Here is a 13,047-nt window from a genome sequence, read left to right as displayed (position 1 = left end):
GAGAGCTAACAGTGGGCCAGGGAGGTCAGGAAACACGTCCTGCAGAATGTTCTTTGACTATTCTGGGTAAACACTTTGGGACAGTAATTTTGTGTTGAGGAGTGACCAGAGGTAAGATTTGTACAGGTAGCATTTAAGAGCAAGTGCTGGTTCCAGATGGAATCTGAGTTCCAGCTCCTCTACTTACTAGTTGTATGCCCATGAGCTACTTAGGTAATCGTTTGGCCCAGTTTTGTTGCCTGTAAAATGGGTTGACAATACTAGTACACAGTCTGAAGATCGAAAACCAATCTCTGGTTCCATGAAATGTTCCCAGAGTACCAGTGTCAAATGGTTCCACCCTTCCGTGAGAGCTTTGGGTTTGCAGCATCAAAGATATCTTTCCGACAGAGATTCAAAGGGGGAAAGAGGCAGCCTGGCCATCTGTTGAGACATTCATTCACTCATCCATGCATTCAATCATCATTTACTGAATACCTTTTTTATTCTGGGCATCATGTTTCGATTAATCACATCTGGAACACCAATAACTCACCACTCTGCCCATGCTAAAAGCTTATTGGCTAGAATTGTCATTGTTTAGGTTTAAGACTATTCAAAGTTATTTCTGTGGCTTGGGTTAAAATCCTGAGGTTTCTTCCCATGCTCTGCTTGGTACCACTGCTGGCTTTTGTATTTATAGAGATCTGTTAGGCCCTGGATGTGGTTGGGGATCTTCTCCTGGGAATTTCCTCTTTCTTCCTCTCTCCAGCTTTCTATAGCTACATAAGGTTTCGATCTGTTAGCAAACACTTGGATAATTATGCCCCTCTCTGTTTATAGACTCAGGATAAATTATCCTAATGGGAAAATATCTGTCCTTTGGAGTAATTTGCATCAAGGCTTTTCATTTTTTGTTTGTGTGTGGTTCATTTGCCTTCTAAAAATCATTTTGATGTCCGCTTCACTCATGAATCATCTATTGTTGATATACAACAGCACTCAGTAAACCTCTTTACAAATCTTTTCTTGATCTGAAAGTAGTTGACTTGGGAAAATATGTGACCCATCCATATGCTTTCTCATGGATGCTGAATTAAAGGAAAAATTTGGATTTTTAAGACTCTTAGGGAACATCTGATAAGAGGCCCATAGAAATGACCCACCATAGCCTTGATGACCAGCATGCTGGAAAAACTCAATTCAGCTCAGTTTGTCTTACAGCATCACAGACATAATGCAGTTCTATTCATTCAACAGTCATGAAAGACCTACTATATGCAAGGTTAGACTATAGGTGAATAGCCAAGTGTTTCTAATTAATAAAATACAGGTGAACCTTGATCAGATTCTTCAGCTTCGTGGGAGATAGCAATGCATGCTGCCATTCAGAAGGCAAAGTCAGTCCTTTCTTCCTCCGCGATGGTGGGCAACAACTATTGCATTCTCCAGGTGATGTAAACCTGGGGAAGGCTTGGTTTTGAATCTTTTGGGGCCAACAAGCATAAATGCTTCTTTTTGCAATGTTTCTCCCCTCCCAAAAGCTAAAATACTTAATGATGGGAGGCAGTAGTCTAATGGTTAGTTAAGCATACCCTTTTGAGTCAGACTATATGGGTTTGAACTAGGAATCCAACATCTACTAGCTGTGTTACTTAACCTCATTGTGACTCAGTTTCCTTGTGTTAGAATAAGGCTAATGCTTTTTCCCACTTCACAGGGCTACTTCAAAAAATGAATGAGAAATAACCTACATAAAGTAGTTAGCACAGTGCCCAACGTAATCACAATAAGAGCTTAATAATTCTTAGCTATTATTATCATTGTCATCAGCAGCTAATATCTGTATACCCACTAAACAAAAAGCAATGCTGTCTATACACGGAAACTATATAGAGGAGTGAATCTATAAAATATACTTATCTATTCCGTGTCTAAAGTTGGACATATTCTTAGATATACCTATCCCAATAAACAAAGAGATCCAGTGAAATGTGGGCATATGTTTGTGGGCAGCCTTACATTCTCATGGCACTTTGTGAATTAGGGAACATGGACACTCAGGATCTTTGCTCCCACATTCAATGGACACATGAGGGACACTGTGGCCCTAGAAGGGAAGGAAAGAAATTCTCTAGCCTGGCTTCTGCCTCAACTTGTAAGACTGTCATGTCACTTAGGATGGAGTCAGATGGGAGAAGGTCTCAGTCACAGTGATAATGTCAAGTCAGTTCCCATTATATCAAGCAAGTCTTCTTTACGTCCGACCCAAATTTAAATCTTGCTTTTGAGTCTCTTACTCCTTCTATCTTCTGTAGAGATATAGAACAGCTGGTAGGCATCCTCTTTATAATAACCCTTCACATGGGAGACTGTTACTTTTGCCTTTAGGCACGTTTTCACTCTAGACTAAACAACTCCAAATCTTTTAACCTTCCTTCATAGGTTCTATTTTTCTGTCTCTTTAATCATTTAGGTTCTCCTTTGGAACCTTTCCAGGGTCTCTACATCTTCCTTAAAATAAGGGGCCTCAGACTGGACATACCACCCTAATAAGAGTCAGTCTGCTGCCAAATTCTCTATTATGGGGGAGGGAGAAATGGAGAGAGGCACTTCCCTTTCGTGTCAAACTCCCACCCATGTGAATTCACCCCAGTATCGTGGAGCCCATTTCTTATCAGTATGACTCGCAGATTCACATTAACTGCATGGTCTGCTGCGGTCCTCGTGTCTTTGTCACTTTTTCTTGAATCTAGATATTAAATCTATTGTGCCTGTCATTTTGATCATCGCCCCTCAGGATACTGCTTTTGTAATTAGCCATCATGCTGACCTCTAAACTGTTTTTAATGAACCATTTCCTTCATGTGTTGAATCCACTTTGGATTCTCCTAACATATCAACAGTTCCTAGTCAAATTAATATTATCTGTAGGCTGTGCGTGTGCATATAGCAATTTTAAGTATTATTGAAACCAGACCCAGTATAAAATTGGAGGCTATATTTTAAGTACCCTCCCCCCCCCCTTTTTTTTACGGAGCCATTGATCTCTTTTCCAGTCAGCAGTGAAATCCTGGTGAGGGAAAAGACGGACCAGATCATATCTTTGTGGCCTGCTGATGAGAATGTCATATGCATTTAAAGCTTTCCTGAAATTAAGATCTTATACAGATGTGGTTAAATTTTAATTCCCAGCACATACACACCCTAAACGGGGCTTAGGCAACCAAGTTGGTGGGGGAAAGGGGAATATTAATTTGCATACTACTTAAAATCGTGGATTTACTTTAAATAGCACTGGTTTGCAGACCATGAATTATCTATCAGATTGAAGCAGTAGAGAAGATTAGAACTAAAGCATTAGAAATTGTCAGTGGAGAAAGCAATGAAAAAGGAAGAAAAGGCGCACTTCTGAAATTATTATTAGAAAATTATCCAATTTGAACTTAACTCCCATAAAAGTTATCAAATGCCCAAATGCCTCATAAAAGTATGTTAATGAATCTACCAAGACTACCACCTCATGGCAGAAGAGAGGGAAAAGGGAAGTGGGGAGGAGCTAGCATTCACTGAGACCCTTATAATATTTGTAAGGCAGACTTTTTTATTAGAAAGTTCTGATACGCTTGGCTTTTTCTAAAATCCTCAGCCTAACTTGCTTTGCTCCAGGAATTGCAGTATTTTGAGGATTGGCTTGCAAAGCTTGTTCTCACTGGGCACATGAAGTGTTCTTCTAAAGTCTACTTGTCAGTGTTGGTTGCAATACTTACACCTCCTTGAGATACACTTTATCCTGGGGTCTGGTTTCCTTCCAGTACTTCCAAAGGAGGAATGTCACCACCTGGCATTACTGCCTGTTTCCCAGTTTGCTCTCGTGCCAATCTGAATGAAGCAACTTGGGTAATTCCAGGACTGGTAACTATGATGATTATTTGCCGTGTGCTCTGTGGGCTGCTTCTGAGAGAGGGTAGATGCCTAGACTGGTCTTGACATGGGTTGGCCCCTTCCAGGCTTGAAGTACCCATTCCAGTGGCAATAATGATACTGGGAACTGATATCTTCTTTTGCCTTCTTCTTTATAATTAATTGCTTTGAATTTCACCAGCTATGTCCCTGGCAAAGCTGATTTACTTTCAGGGGCTGCTGGATGCCCAGAAGGAGAACCATAGCTTTAGAGGCATAGGGGTGGGGGATAGGACAAGGCAAGATTCTGGTATGAACCCCAAAGAGTGGTGTGAGTGTGTGTGCTTATCTGCAGGTCCCCAGAGGCGCAGGGCTTCAGTTTATGCTGAGCTTTGTCCCATTCAACCCCACCTCTAGTTCCCCCTGGGAGCTCCAACCTAGATCCCTCTCCAAGCCAGGTGAAAATGTGTTTTGAGCAGAAGTCCCTTAATAGTTTGAGGTTTGGCATAGAATGCTTTTACTTTTCAGCAAGTGTTAAAGTAGGAAAATGGAATAAAACACGATTGAAGTTTTGAAAAGCAACCTCATCATTCAATGCAAGGTGGGGTGATACCTCCTCTCTCTGCCTGCCCCCCACCCCAGCTTTAAGAAAAGCAAACACTCTTTTCCTGTCTTATTTGTCTTCCCATTAATTTAAGACAGGAAGCCCTCAGTGGGTGTGATGTAAACAATTCAGCCTCATGGGTCGGGCTTCCTCATCAGTTTGCAGCTGGAGAGATGGCTGCACGGCCCAAGCCCATTCATGCCTCTCCCGGGGAGGACTTGTTGACTGAACCCCCAGAAGACGGGAGGGGCGCAGGAGCAGGAGAAGGTATAAAGGAAATGCTTCAGTTGTGCAGTCACCGGCGATTGTAATTCAGCAGTGGTACATTTGGTTACTCCAGCAGAAAGAATCTGACTGGAGATTTCTGGAAAGTTTCCTGACATCCTGCCCGGTGTGATGATTGTGATTCTCGTTTGGGCTCCCCCCACCCCCAGTAAGAGCCCATGCTGCTGCTGGTTATGAAACGGAGCAGTTATGAAATGAATCGAAGTTGGGGAGGTGGAGCTTCTTGCGGCGGCTCGAGGGAGAACTTGGGACCCGGCGAGGGTATCAGGATAGAACGTTTTCTCCTTCAAACTTGCTCCCAGGTACCTCTGGAAGCTCCTTAGCACTTGGTGTAAACAAGGTGTCTGCATCAGCCAACTCCCCGAGACCCTCCCCGAGACGGTTTCCTTTTCCCTGCGAGGGGAGTGACCAGGGAAGGGGTTCTGGAATGCTGTGGAGTTTTGACAAGTGAGCAGGGGAGTGACGAGCCGCGCTGGGATTCCATTACAGTCTTTTCATAACCTCCCCTACCGGGGCTGCAGGAGGGAGGAGGGAGACATGTAGCGGACCGAGAGGAGCCTTCGGGAACTCCTGCAGGAACCATGTTCCAGAAGGGCAGTCGAGAGGCGCGCGGTGGGGCCGTGTCCAAGGCGGGGGGCCCGCTCTGAGCAGCCCTTCCGCACCCCGCCGGCGGCCAGCAGGTGACTAGGACCAGGATCGCCCCGGGGGTGCGGAGCCCCGCCCCGATCGCGAGGATTACCCCAGCTGCTCCCGACCGACCGAGACTCCGCCGAAGGCACCGGAGAGGAGACCCCCGAAGGTGACTTCAAAACTGGAGGTAGGAATCTGCTGAAGAAACAAAACCCTCCGGCTTCCCCCATCCCATCTGGGTTGGGGTGCAGATTGAGGAAATTGAGCCACAGCCTCAGAGAAAGGCAGCAGCCTCCAAAGGGCCCCGCTGTAATCTCGCAGATCACTTGGGTGTCTTGTTTTTGACTGGATCTGCGTGTTTAGAGATGGTTTGTGCTCCTTGGGAGGAGTAACCGAACTGGAACTGGTTTGTCAAGTACTAGACGGAAGGAGGCGCCCTGAGTGTGTGTGATGCGCGGGGTGGGGGAGCCCTGGGAAGGGGGACACAAGGGACAAGTCGGGATGGGCCCCAGACCCAGGGTTCTTTAAGAGTATACCTTGTATTAGAGGTGCGGTGGAAGCCCAAGGAGGGAATGGGGGTGGGGGCGCGCGGTTCCAGCAACGCTGGCGTCTGCTACACTGCCCTTCCCCTGTTCCTCTCACTCTCCCTAGCAGGGGAACGAATCTGGGGTAGAGCAAAGCTGTGTCTTCTACCAGCTGGAAGAGTTTCTGACCCTCTCGCGAGGTCATGATCGCCTTTGGGGACGCATCTTTGCCTCACACTCCTAAACAGTCTGCTTGGAGGACTCCCCAACACTGATTCACAAAATGTTTTGTTTGTAGTAGCCACAAATCAAAGATTTTAAAGATGAAGGAAGTTTGGAAAGAGAATGACATTTTCTATCATGTTGCTACTCTCTAGGAGGCAGTTTGTAAATGCTAGGAGTGAAATTAAGTCACTTATGTCTCATGCCGTGGGGGTAAGGAGGACATAACTCCAGCTGTCATCTTGGGAACCGTTTCTTGGAGAAAAGATCCTGCGATTGTAAACAGTAAACACTTTTTATGAAAATAGGTCAGGCTGAGTTTGATGTCATAAGAGGGATGGCATAAACTGTAATACAGAAGCATCTTTAAATATACATAAAATATAGTACTTTCAGACTTTGCGCTTCTAAATTCATTTTGCAGATTAATTGAAAAGTAAGGTACAAGAGGATAGCCCTACCCCCAATTGTTGCTCCAGCCATAAAATACTCATTGACCTGTAGATTCTCTCTCTCTCTCTCTCTCTCTCTCTCTCTCTCTCTCTTTCCCTCCCTCCCTCTCTCCCTCTACCCCCCCCCAGATGTTAATGAAGTTGAAACTGTACAGGACCCACCCACAGTTAATTGCTTTCAGGATCTCTTGTCAAACCCACTGTCCCTAGGGTGCAGCCTTGAGGACTCATGGGTAGGGTGTGCTTTGGAAAAGGTCTGTGTCAGGTTCCCAAGGAAAGAAAAAAGTTCTCAGACTGGGCCACACACAGAAGAAACAAATAGGCTGTACCAGGGAAAGTGACTGGGGAAACCCACTTGGACTCAGGATTTGAGGCTTGCTGGGGCTCTTTTAGCCTTGAGCTCTGTGAGCTTGCACTGCTGGGCGTAACTGAGGAGGTACAGTCAACCTCTTCCTAATCTAGAGTGTAAGGAAGACAGTGGAAAGAGCAGCAAAGTTTCCCAAAACTGCCTTTCTGCTTACCGTCTCACACCATAAATTGCCTGACCACACCTGGCACAGCCCTTCCTTTAATCCTCTGTTCCAGTGATCTCTGTAACTCCACGCAGGTCACAATTAGGAACTGTTTCCTTGAAGGGAAAGTGACCCCATTCTGGCCTGTTTCCTGGGACATCAAGTTCTCCTCTCACCTGCTCTGCCACATGCTCAGCCCTGCTCTTTTTTAAACTTATTTTTAATTATTTGGCACACAATATTATATTAGTTTTAGGTGTACACCATAGTGAGTAGATATTTACCTTACAAAGTGATGGCCAGGATAAGTTTAGTACCCATCTGGCACCATACATACTTATTATGACAGGATCGAGTATATTCCCTATGCTGTACTTCACATCCCCATGACTATTTTTATAACTGGCAGTTATACTTCTTTTTCCTTTCCACTTAAGGACGTTTCTCTTTTTTTATAAATTAAATTTAGTGGTGTGACAAATGGTTAGTAAAATTACATAGGTTTCCAGCGTACAATTCTGTAATACATCATCTATATATCACATTGTGTGTGTTCACCACCCCAGAGTTCATTCTCCTTCCATCACCATATATTTGACCTCTTTTACCTTCTTCTGCCATCGCCCCTCCCCCCTTCCCTCTTGACAGTTGGATTTAATCCTTTTCACCCATCCCCCCCACCCCTCCCATCTGGTGACCATCAGTTTGTTCTCTGTATCTATAAGCTTGTTTCTGTTTTGTTTGTTTGTTTTATTTTGTTCTTTAGATTCCACCTATAAGTGAGATCACATGGAATTTGTCCTTCTCAGTCTGACTTCGCTTAGCATAATACCCTGCAGGTCCACCTATGTTGTGGCAAATCAGCCCTGCCTTCTTCAGCAACTCTGAAGAAGGGCTCACCAAGTACCTTTGCTTCCTTCTAGAAGACGGTTCCCCAGGACACTACTCGGGAACCTCTTCCTGGTCCTTGTTTGGGTTCTCATTCTGGAATCTGATTCAGAGCCTGAGCCCCCTTTCCTTCTTTATCAAAACTATACATAGGAGGTACAAAATTTAAAAAGTCAAATATTTCCACAAGGCTTATAACTAGGAGCAGAAGTCACTCGCTCCACCCCTCACCCACCTGAGCTCCTGTGCCCCAGAGTCAACCACTTGCAAATCTTCGTAGTATGTCTAGACAGCGAGTACGTATTCCTCCACCTGGTTCTTCTCGCTCACCAAGCCCTCTGGCCTCCTGCTCCTCTCTGGATTTGCAGCTCTTGAGGCCTACTGCATGGCCATCATCCTGGTCTCTCCGCTCAGCGTCATACTGGACGTGGTGTGCCTCTTCCTCATGTGGCAGCCCCTGCTTTCTAGACCCGACTTCTGAATCCTCTTTCTTTGTTTCCTCTCTCTCTCTGGTAAAATACATCTTCCAGAAGTTCCTGAGAGAATACATGGGAGATAATATTTTGGGGGATCTTCCAAGTTTGATAGTTTGTTGGGGTATGAACTCTACGTTGGAAATCCTTTTTCTTCAGAATTCGGAAAGCACTGCACTTCCAGGTTCAATATTGCTGTCGAGATGTCTGATGTCATTCTAATTCCTGATGCTTTGAATATAATTATTTCCCCTCTCTGAAAGTTTTTAGGATTTTCTCCTTGTTCTTTGTAATGTCCTTTCTCTCTCTCATTATAACACTGAGTCTTTTTTTATCCATTTTACTTGGCTTTCAATGGACCTTCTCAATCTGGAAACTTGTGCTCTTCAGTTCTGAACAGTTTTCTGGAATTAAAAAAAAATAGTCATTCCTCTTCTCTTCCACAACACCTATTAAATTAGAAAGGGGGCTTCATGGATTCAATCTCGAATGTTTTTACTTTTCTGTTTTCTATCTCATTTAAAAAAAAATAAAATTGTACTTCCGGGTAAATTTCATTTAATTTTATCGTCCAACTCATACACCGAATTTTTATGTCTACTCTCAAATTCCTAATTTCCAAGAGCTCTTTAAAAAAATCTCTGAAATTTTCTTTTTATAACCTCCTGTTCTCATTTTATGGATGAAAAGCTTTTTAACTCTCTGTGGATCTCAATGACAGCTTCTTTGAAGCATTCCTTTACTCCCTGCATGGTTTCTTTTCCTCTGGTTTCTTCTTAGTTTTTTTTTCTTCTTCTAATTGTTTTTTATTTCAAATCTTGCATTTTAAAGGCTTTCCTCAAATGCCTGATAATCCTGAACTGATCACTGAAAAGCTAACAGGAAGGTCTGCATGCCTGCATGGGGCTTGTATCCAGAAATAGTTAGCGCCTCCTTACCAAGAACCACATCTAGAACAGTGTTTCAGAATCCACAGCAATGCCTGGCACACAGGGAACCTTCCATACATATTTACCTAGTCATTGAATGATGCATGATCTTGCTAGGGCCCCGGTAATAATGATTATGAAAACCTCCCCAGGTCATTCAGATGTGTGGCTGGCCCTGAGCACCTCTGCTGTAGGACTAGCATGCTGAACAGTTTTAGGGGAGGACTGCCACTTGTTGGCGGAAGGTCTTTCCTCGCAGAAGAAGCTGACCAGGGGAAGAGAAATCCCCCACACTGAGGGGAATCGGTGTGGCATTCTCATAGCCAGATGCGGGAAGGAGACCAGGAGTCTACATTTGGTATGGAGACTTTCTGTTATTCCCCTGTTTTAAAGCAGTAACTGTCTCTCAGCTACACATGGTGTCTAATTCAGCAGAGCAGACACGTTATAGAAGGCGGGCAGCCACTCAGGAGCTGGGAATGAGAGAGGAGGGGATACAGGGGTCTGAAAGCTTCAGGCACAGACTCTCAGCCAGCCCTCCTGCTTTTGGGCCCCCCTACCCCCTCAGTGGCTGGTGCCCCCAATTCCAGAGGCTTTCTGAAGGTCTGTGGCATGAACCCCAGCCTGCTTCCAAACTTCCCGCACTGCTGTGCAGCTTTCTCTCATCTGCTAAGTCAGTGACCACTGGTTTGACCACTTTCCAGCTTCCAAAATGTTGTTGCAGTCATTGTTCCGTTCTTTTTTTCTTGAATTGAGTGAACCCCCTCCCCCACACTTAAAACAATTCCTTTACTCTCACTTCAGTCCTTCATGGTTATTGGTGACTAAGTCACTCTGCCTGATGCCCCCAACTCTGCCCTGGAACCCTCCTCTCAACTCTCACTTTTGTATTTTTACGCTTGCAAGTGCCCACTGGGGACAGAAATGCAAATGGGCCATGTTGTACTGTCATCTCAGCAGTAGTCGTTACCAATGTCCCAGGCTGTGAGTAGAATGGTTATGGGGCATTTATACTAGGCATGTTAGCCTCTTCTCCATCCGGTCATTAATTGTGCTTCTTTGTATGTGTGGAATATCAGGCAGAGGCATTTCTAAATGTGTTTGGTGCTAACGCTTATCAGAATTCTATCTATGAGAATAACTGTATAGCACATTAACTTCTTTGAAATATATTCACGTTCATTTCCTTCTTTGGTCCTCACCAGAAGCCCATTAGGTGCTTCAGCGGTCATGTGGACCCAGAGGCATCTGTTCTCTGAGATGATTAGCCATTTGGTTCGCAGTACCTCCACTCCACACCCCAGAGACAAGGGTAGGAAAGTGTGTGAGCCAAGTCTGGGCAATGAGGTGTGAAGCAAAGTTTCTTGCAGAGCTTCTAGGGAAGGTTTGCTCATTACTGAGAAAAAGACACAAAAAATAAATAACCCTGTTGCTTCCTTGGCCCGTTACTGTCCAGAAATGCTATCAGCATCTTGCCTCCAGCCTTAGGAGGCAGCCAGCATGCAGGAAAGAGCAGATCCCAGCGAGTCCCTGAGAAGCATGGCTTGAGCCCCACCCTTCCTCTGCACTTCCCATCATGTGAAATGGTTAATTTCCTCCCTGTTCAAGCCATTTTGAATCAGAGTTTGGTATCATTTGCTACCAGACTTATACAGGTGGATATTTAGTTATGCATCATCTCATCACCAAAAGGTTAGGGCAGATCATGGGCTCCCCTGATCAGAGTAGCCTGATTCCTCGTTGTGATTGCAAGTACGATTCCTGTCTACTCTGCCTGTTTTCCAGGCAGATGAAAGTAATTGTATTCTCTCTTCCAACTTCAAAGGTAGGAATAACTATTGAGACATTTGGGGGGCTGGGAAGAAGAAACCTTGCTTTGGAGATTGCTAGCTGATCCCAGTGAGAGAACATTCCGGGGCCGTCACAGAAGTGAAGACTGCTCTTCAATGATAAGGCAATGAAGGAACCTCGTGCATTCCAGCTTGTGAAAAGCCTGGCACTAGTTTCCACACACTCCTGTGATCATGGAAGCTGGCCAGTCTACCTGCACACTTTATCGTCCATGCTTTGTCTTTGTGCATCCCAGACTTGGGGAAGATTTGAATGAAATTAACACCAGAAGTGCTCAGTGGTGTCAGGAAGACTGGAATGCAGGAAAAAGTAGACTGTCCATCCCTGTTTTCCCCAGTCTGACTCACGTGGCAATGACACACTCTCTTTACTTTTATGAATGGGAGGCCCTTCTGATCTCTTCCATTCCCATTAAAATGTTAGCCTGAAGGGAAGCCCGCGCTTAGTTGCACTTAGCAGTATACCATCATTTTCCTGTTTGTAGCTGTATTTCTTACTAAATCCAGGCTGTAAGGATGAGCACTTCATACTGTCATAGAGCTAAGATTTATTGAGCACTTACTACGTGCCGGGTATGTTATCAGCTTGACACTTATGAGCTCATCTTGTCCTCACAATGATCCTATGAAGAAGGTGCTATTATTATCCCTGCTTTATAATGGAGATAGTATTCAGGGAAACAGCTCAAGGTTGCCTGTCTTTCCAGTGGTGGGGCCAAGATTTAAATGCTGGCAGCCTGGTTCTGGAGCCCATTCTGTGCTATGGAATATATGTGCTATATAATTTATCATAGCCTGAACACCAGTACGCCATCTGTAGTATGCAGTAGGGATTCAAACATTACTGTGAATGAATAAACATAAGAATTTTTCATGTCATTACAGACTCATTAATTTTAATGGCAGCATATTTCCCCATAGAGTCAAAGGACCATAATTTGTGTAACTCTTTCCCCAGGATTGGACATGTAAGTAGTATGGGCTAGAATAGCTGAGATGGGGACTGTCCGGAGAAACCTCAGATATGTGGTCACTAATTGGGAGGTGACCGTGAGACACTTTTTAACCCTCGTCTTCCTTCTCCTGGCTCCGCCATCCTTAGATGCCATCCTGATCCCCACCCAGATCCAGGTTCCCGGTGCCATCAGTAGAACTCTACATAAAAGTGGATTGCATTGTAGAGGCTTTACTACTTTTGGAGCTTTTCCCAAGGGTCCCTGTTAAGTTGAGCATAATTGGCAAGGAGTTGCCGTTTGAAACCTGCATCCCTGAAACGTCGCCTGCCAAGTGCCGTTTTCCAGGTGGTTTCCTATAACGTGTCGCTTTGCACTTTTGAGTCCAGAGATTATATATCTGACTCTTTCATTTGTTATTTAAGACTTTTGGCTGACCTCTGAGATTCTTGTTTTAATTGTCAACTGATAGAAAATATAAATGGAAAAACATGTTAGTGTGCAAACTTCAGAGTTTGTTTTATCTTTGGAAATTGGGCTGGTGGGGATAGAGGATTAAGGAAAACTGTTAGGAGACAATTTTGTCTGGCTAGCAGGGTGTCTTCGCAATTTCACTCGTTAGGTCCTACGTAAACGAATACACCATGTCTCGGGCAACATAAGCATTATGTAGAAGTTACTTACAATTAAAGAAGTTTCCGCCTTTATCAGTTGAGTTATAGCTGGGATATGCTGGAAGACCTTGATATTTAAATTTAGATTAATCCTATGGTGCAACCCTTTAGTAGAAGAAATCATCTGTTTTGAAAAGTTAAAGACATACGTGCCCCAAATATATCTCAA

General features: G+C 44.3%; 1 protein-coding gene across 3 annotated transcripts in view; it reads left to right on the top strand.

Annotated features, from left to right (window-relative positions):
* PDZD2 (PDZ domain containing 2) overlaps positions 1-13,047 on the top strand; it is a 331,805-nt gene that overhangs the window by 146,892 nt on the left and 171,866 nt on the right. Inside the window, exon 1 of one of the 3 annotated variants that reach the window (XM_019737275.2) lies at positions 4,782-5,588. The exons of the other annotated variants lie outside the window; for them this stretch is intronic. The gene's annotated coding sequence lies outside the window, so the exon portion shown is untranslated. Of the gene's footprint in view, positions 1-4,781; positions 5,589-13,047 lie in introns of those variants that run through there. 3 annotated transcript variants of the gene reach the window in all.

This window comes from Rhinolophus sinicus, linkage group LG03 (assembly GCF_036562045.2).
Source record: "Rhinolophus sinicus isolate RSC01 linkage group LG03, ASM3656204v1, whole genome shotgun sequence".
In the NCBI taxonomy this organism is placed as follows: Eukaryota; Metazoa; Chordata; class Mammalia; order Chiroptera; family Rhinolophidae; genus Rhinolophus; species Rhinolophus sinicus.
The sequence above is the reverse complement of the archived record's forward strand: the minus strand, read 5'-3'. Positions and strand labels throughout refer to the sequence as shown.